Consider the following 7,914-nt stretch of genomic DNA (forward strand, 5'->3'; position numbering starts at 1 on the left):
AAGATGCGGGATTACAGGCTGAGCCACCGAGCCCGGCTAGATCCTGCTTTAACAACAACGAAATGCCCCAAATTAAAAAACCTATGGAATATACGAAACCAAGAGTGAACCCTAATGTAAGCGATGAACTTTGAGTGATAATGACATGTCAGTGTAGATGTTGACAATTGAGAAGGCTATACACATGTGGGGAGGGGGAGTTTGGAAAATCTCTGTTCCTTCAGCTCAGTATTGCTGTGAACATAAAACTGCTCTAAAAATTGAAGTCTATTTAAAAAAGAATCCAGTTCTCATGTCAGTGTTCCCTATGATTCAGCTTGTTCTTTGAATCATTCACCTAATGATACAGGTCTCTAGGAGATAACATATTCATGATTACAGGATTTCTTAATCCTTAACATTCTTTTTATTTTTTATTTTTTTGAGCTGGAGTTTCACTCTGTCGCCCAGGCTGGAGTGCAGTGGCATGGTCACAGCCACTGCAGCCTTGATCTGTTGGATTCAGGCGATTCTTCTGCCTCAGCCTTCCAAGTAGCTGGAACTACAGGCACGTGCCACCATGCCTAGCTAATTTTTTGATCTATTGTAGAGATGAGGTCTCATTAAGTTACCCAGGCTGGTCTAGAATCCTTGGGCTCAGGCAGTCCTCTCACCTTGGCCTCCCAAAGTTCTGGGATTATAGGCATGAGCCACCACATCCGGCCTATCCTGAACACTCTTGTCTGACCGCACATTCACTGTCTGAATCCAAATGCAGTGTAAATGTATTTCTACACAAAACTTTTAAAAGCTCTGAGTGCTCCGAGCAACCTGGCAGCTTCACAAAACATGGTCTTTTTCAACTTTTCTAAACAGTGTACAAAATAGGATTATCATTTCCCCCACAAACATTCAGAAATAGCTAGAACTTTACCAGGAATAAATCATTATGTGCTTTAGATGCAGCAAAATTCTTCTAGAGATGAGAGGAAAGTTGACATTTCCTGAAGACCCAGCATTCAGGCACTTGGTAGGGGTTTTACACACACGATCTCATTTCATACGGGGGAAACGAAAGTTGCCCAAGAACATGCAGCTAGCTAGTGGCAGGGGTAGAAAGAAGCAAACCCATGTATTCCTGGTTCTGTGTGCCTTTTCTTCAAAGGAACCACCCTGATCTCTTTGGGGACCCTATGCCACAATTTTCCTTGGTACTTTCTGGGGCTGGATTCCCCAGTGAGGTTTATTTTTCAGTGATTCCTGATATTCTACACTTTGGATTGCTCCCATTGCTTGCACTATGCTTCTGTTCTTGTGACACTGCCCAAAACTAGGGTAATGAAAATGTTTAAAAAAGAACTTTCTTAGAGGGGCTGGGCAGTCGGAGAGGAGAGTTGAGTGAGGGCAGTGAAGGGAGACTGGCTTTTTACTCTGCACACTTCTGTAATGTTGGAATATTTGATGATGAGAACATATTCGTGCATTACTTTTTTATCATCGAGAAGGAAAGAAGCAGCTTTCTAGGCAAATATGCAAAAACAATGTAGAAAGAGCCACAAGGCAATATAAGTTCTATTTTTATAATATGTTTATAGTAATTTGAAGAGAAAGATCTCTGTTGAGAGGGGGAAAAAGACTAAGTTTTCATTATACGGATATTTGCTTCTTTGTCCCTCATACCCTACACATAGAGACACAAACAAAAGCCGCTCATTGTTTCCCCCGGATGGAACAACGATGACTAAGTGGCTGAATAAATCATCCAGGGTTACCAAAACTTCATTCCCAGTCACTTGACACCATTTAGGGAGTACTATGTGGGAAATGTGCAGCTGTTAAAGTCCCTACCACCCCCACGTAAGAATTAGGGATTTCAGAAACAGGAAAGTAAATACAGCAGTCTCTAAATGAAATATGGGTGTTTCATTGCGACAGTTTATCCCATTGATTTGAGGGTGAAAATATACTTCCCTCCTCCTTCGCCATAACTCTGGCACAGACTTTTTCCTAATAAACTGAAGGCAAATAGAAAATTCTAGAGTTTGATTTGCAAAGTAGAACCTGATAAATTCATTCACAGTCCTGTAAACAGCTCTAAAGTTTGTACCGGTAAGCTGAAGTGCTGCGGGGTTAATTTCTCAGAGATGAGTACGTGTTTAATAACCTCGCCTGATGATTCAGAATCTGCTGAGAAGCGTTTACCCAGAGAAACAAGACAATAGAGACTGGGCATGACACTTTCCCCTCTCCTATTACAGTACTCACACTCCTTTGAAACCGGACAAATACCAATGTATTGTGAAAGCTCTGTTTATTCTTGTTATTATGGCAAAAATTCCCTTGTTAGCTGGCAAGAGTACCTCAAACCTCTTTTCAGCCTCTGGCAGTTGGTACCCTACTTCCCCTTGCTCATACCACCTGAATAACCAGGGATGCCTCTGTGTTCATCAGTGCTTCCTTCGTGGGGCAAATATTCTATAAATATCCATCCATATACATATGCATACATATATACATAAATAGGTGCATAAATGTATATTCATGTACATACTTATATATGTATATATGTGTATATCTATATGTGTATATATATATACACACACACACACACACACACACATATATATGTATGTAGTGTCATGCGCCACATAATGACATTTCAGTCAACCACAAACCCCATATCCAACGGTGGTCCCATAAGATTTTTTTTTTGAGTCGGAGTCTCATTCTGTTGCCCAGGCTGCAGTGTAGTAGCATACTCATGGCCACCATAGCCTCCACTTGCTGGGCTCTGGTGATTCTTATACCTCAGCCTTCCAAGTAGCTGGAACTACAGGTGCCTGCCACCACGCCCAGTTAATTTTTTGATTTATTTTAGAGATGAGGTCTCACCAAGTTGCCCAGACTGGTCTTGAACCCCGGACTCAGGCAGTCCTCTCACCTCGGCCTCCCAGAGTACTGGGATTACAGACTTGAGCCACAGCACTCGGCCAAGATTTTTTTTTTTTTGAGTTGGAGTCTCACTCTGTCACCCAGGCTGGAGTGCTGTGGCATGCTGCTCATGGTCACCTCAGGTTCAACCTGCTGGGTTCAGGCATTCCTCTCGCCTCAGCCTTCCAGGTAGCTTGGACTACAGGCGCGTGCGCTACCATGCCCGGCTTAATTTTTTATTTATTGTAGAAACGAGGTCTCAACAAGTTGCCAAGCCTGGTCTCGAACCCCTGAGCTCAGGGAATCCTCTCACCTTGGCCTCTCAAAGTGCTGGAATTACAGGCTTGACCCACTGCACCTGACCTGACCAAGATTTTGATACTATATTTTTCATTTACCTTTTGTATGTTTAGACATATTTGGATACACAAATACCACTTTGTTACAACTGCCTACAGTATTCAGTACAGTAACATGCTGTATAGGTTTGTAGCCTAGGAGTAAGAGGCTAGACCATATAGACTAGGTGTATAGTAGGCTATACCATTTAGGTTTGTGTAAGTATACTCTATGATGTTTATACGAAGATCACCTAATCATCTATTTCATAGAATGTATCTTTATCGTTAAGCAATGCATGATTGTGTGTGTGTGTGTATGTATGTATACATATACATATATATATATATATATATATATATATATATATATATAGTCATGTATCTTCAGAAACTGAGGGCAGGCTGGGTGTGGTGGCTCAAGCTTGTAATCCCAGCACTTTGGGAGGCTGAGGTGAGAGGATTGCCTGAGTCCAGGGGTTCGAGACAAGCCAGGGCAACATGATGAGACCTCATCTCTACAATAAACCAAAAAATTAGCTGGGAGTGATGGCGCGTGCCTGTAGTTCCAGCTGCCTGGAAGGCTGAGGCGGAAGGATCCCCTGAGTCCAGCAGCAGGTTGAGGCTGCAGTGACCGTGAGCATGACATTGCACTCCAGCCTGGGTGACAGAGTGAAACTCCAACTCAAAAAAAAAATCTAATGATATGAATAAGAGCTATTTAACAAGTTGAATCATAATGCTATATTCACTGATTTGATATTTTTACTGCATTTTCTTGGCTCTTAAGGCTTTTGGGTAACCGTATTTTTTAGGGAGTTTCTTAATGTAGTGATTTAGTTTGCCTCTTTTTTTAAAAACAGTACAGAAATGTATTATTTCACATGACAAGAAGTATAGCAGTGGGGTGGTTTTGTAGTTTGTTAATTCAGTGACTCAGTGTTGTCAAGGACACAGATTCTTTCCATTTGTTCCCTGGTCATCCCTACCAAATTGGCTTTTGTCCTCCGGTTTGTCCCTTCACAGTCTCCTTGGCAACTTCTCTTCCTGATGATTATTCTTGGATAATAACAGTTCCTGGTACCTGCCCCTATTTTCTTACCTAAGGAGTCTTGCCTCAGGAGATCTGAAGTGTGGGGCTTTGTGCTTCCACCCACCCCTCCGGAAGGTTATCTGATCTGACTCCAGCTGGCATAGCTATGGGCACCAGGGCCTCTCTCTTGGCCTGGTCTTGAGAATTAACTCACATCTTGAATTAAAAATCATAAGCAGCTCAGGCGTGGGATTCATTGTTTGTTTCTCATTACCTATGTCCCCTCTTGTTCCTTGCCTCCTAGGACATCCCACTTCCTGGTTTTTCTGGGTCTCCATTGTGTCCTGCTGCTTCTTCTCTGGCTTGGAAGTCTCTCAAGGTTCAGACCAGCCCTTCTCACAGAATATTCCCTCGTCTGGGAAATCACCCATTCTGTGGCTTCCTCTCTCTCCTCTCTGTAGGTGACTTTCTTTACCTTACCTAGGGAGAGACTCAGTCACAGCTTGGATTTTTTTTTTTTTTTGAGTTGTCATCTCACTCTGTTGCCCAGGCTGGAGTGCAGTGGCACGCTCACAGCCACTGCAGCCTCGACCTGCTGGACTCAGGTAATCCTTTCACCTCAACCTTCCAAGTAGCCAGAACTACAGGTACACGCAACCACACCTGGCTAATTTTTTGATTTATTGTAGAGATGAGGTCTCACCAAGTTGCCCAGGCTGTTCTTGAACCCATGGGTTCAGGCAATCCTCTCACCTGGGCCTCCCAAAGTGCTAAGATTACGAGCTTGAGTCACTATGCCTGGCCCAGCTTGGATATTCGTGTCACTACTTTGAACTGAATGTACCCTAAACTCAATGCCCCCTTCCTTCCCTGCCTAGATCTGTCACTGAGTGTATACGGTTAATATTATTACTCTTTTCAAAGATTGTTTAAATCTAAGAACTGAAAAAGTAGTGGGAGTATATTCAGTACAAACCACATTTTTTAAAAAGGTGAATCAAATACAGGGCGACCACCTTGGGTCTCCTCCTGTTCTGGGAGCTTTTCTGTCCTCTCAATAAATCTTGCTTTCTAAAAAATAGATAAACAAATAATAAAAAGTGGATCAAATATAAAGAGAAAATTTGCTGAGGCCTGTATTTAGTTATGAGACCCATTGAAGTAAATAAAATTAATAAGAAAGCCACAGCTCTATCTCTGAAGAGGAAAGGACAGTTTCAGAAACTGTCTGGCTAAGATATGACAATTAACACAATGTGTGATTTTTTTTTTCTTTTTCTTTTTGGACTCTGGGTTCGAAGAAAAAAAACCCCACAAAAGATCAAAAGATATTATTATTATCAAAAGCTAATTGGGAAACTCTGAATATGGACTGTATTAGATACTGCTATTGTATTTAGGTAAATTTCCTGAGTGAGATGCTTATTTCATGGTTGTATAGGAGGAATGTCCTTGTTCTTAGAAGATACACACTGAATTATTTGCAGATGAAGTGTCGCAATGTCTATAATGAACACTTAAATGGTTCAACATCAAAATTTTAAAAATGGAAAGTAAATGCAGTGAAACTTTGTTGCTAATTCAAAGCAAACGACATAGGGTATTTGTTGTACTCTCTGCAACCGTTCTATATGTTTGACATTTTCCAAAATAAAAAATTGGGAAAAGCATGACAGGTGTAGAAAATCTTCTGACCCAAGGGCTGACTCTGTGTGTGTGCGCATGCGTGTGTAGGGGGTTAACATGGTTTACATTTATATTTAGAAACTTTGGCGGTATGATCATTCAAGAAAGCGGATGAAATCATTGGCTATTTAAAGTCTCCACGAGCCGGGCTTGGTGGCTCAGCCTGCAATCCCGCGCCTTTGGGAGGCTGAGGTGAGTGGATTGCCTGAGCCTGCGGGTTTGAGACCCGCCTGGGCAGGCGAGACCTCATCTCTACAATAAATAAAAAAATTAACCGGGCGTGGTAGCGCGCGCCTGTAATTCCGGCTACTCGGAAGGGTGAGGCGGAAGGATCGCCGGAGCCCAGCAGACGAGGCTGTGGTGTCCAGGAGCGGCCACTGCACTCCAGTCTGGGCGACCGAGTGAGACTCCAACTCAAACAAACAAACAAACAAACAAACAAAGTCTCCACGAGCAATCCAGTGGCTGGTTAGTGATGCTGCTTCCTGAAGACAGTGACTGCTTCTAGCCTCCTCTGAAGCCTCTGGCACTTGCACAGGGCCTGTTTGCTGGGGATGTCATCGTGCCCTGTTTGCTGACTGCAGTCATTATGCAGTAGTTCTGCTCAGATATAGACATGGTTTGCTTGTTTCCATCTCTTGGGTTGGGTCATCATGGGAGGTGAGAAGTAACATGTTGGTCCTGATGATTGCGGGTCTAGACTTTATTTTTGAGTTGGAGTCTCACTCCGTCGCCGAGGCTGGAGTGCAGTGGCATGCTCGCAGAAACCTCAGCATTGACTCACTGGGTCAGGCGATCCTTCTGCTTCAGCCTTCCAAGGAACTGGAACTACAGGCACACGCCACCATGCCTGGCTAATTTTTATTTTTATTTTTATTTTTTTTATTGTAGAGATGAGGTCTTACCAGATTGCTCAGACTGGTCTCAAACTCGTAGGCTCAGGCAATCCTTTCACCTCGACCTCCCAAAGTGCTGGGATTATAGGCATGATCCACTGAGCCTGGCCATTTAAAAAAATTTTTATTGTACAGACCAGGTGTTGCCAAATTGCCTAGCTGGTCTCGAACCCGCAGGGTCAGGCAATTCATTCACCTTAGCCTCCCAAAGTGCTGGGATTACAGGCTGAACCACTGAGCCCGCCGGGTGTAGACTTTTACATACATCATCTCATTGCCTCAGCACAGTCTGCTGGTGAGGGAGGAATTATCATCCCCATCTATGAATGAGAAAAAGATGCTCAACTGTAGTTAATTTTCAGCCAGAGTCACAAAACTGCTAAGTGGTAGGTGGAACTGGGATTCAAACTAGGTCTTTCCACTAAAGAAAGCCTGACACATACTGTTACAAAGTTGGTATAGCTGACAAAACACTGCCCTGACTGAAACATGACCTGCAAATCGCAGACAGTTTTGGAACCAAACTTGCCAATTTGCTATGGAGAAGCTGAGCTCCTCCAGGTTGTCCAGATCCCACTGCTGCCCACTATGTTGTTAACAAAAGTCAAGTCAAACAGTTTGGCTGCATTCTTTTTTGCTTGTTATCACTGTATTAAAGAGTTGTGGCCGGCACGGTGGCTCACACCTATAATCTCAGCACTTTGGGAGGCCAAGATGAGAGGATTGCCTGAACCCGCTGGTTGGAGACAAGCCTGGGCAATTAGAAGTGACCTCATCTCTACAATAAATCAAAAAATTAAGCCGGGCTCGGTGGCTCAGCCTGTAACCCCATGCCTTTGGGAGGCTGAGATGAGTGGATTGCCTGAGCCCGCGGGTTCGGGACCTGCCTGGGCAACTTGGCGAGACCTCATCTCTACAATAAACCAAAAATCAGCCGGGCGTGATAGCGCGCTCCTGTAGTTCCAGCTACTTGGAAGGCTGAGGCAGAAGGATCGTCGGAGCCCAGCAAGTCGAGACTGTGGTGACCGGGAGCGGCCACTGCACTCCAGTC

This window comes from Carlito syrichta, unplaced genomic scaffold, assembly GCF_000164805.1.
Source record: "Carlito syrichta isolate Samal-C Ts95f unplaced genomic scaffold, Tarsius_syrichta-2.0.1 Scaffold311384, whole genome shotgun sequence".
In the NCBI taxonomy this organism is placed as follows: Eukaryota; Metazoa; Chordata; class Mammalia; order Primates; family Tarsiidae; genus Carlito; species Carlito syrichta.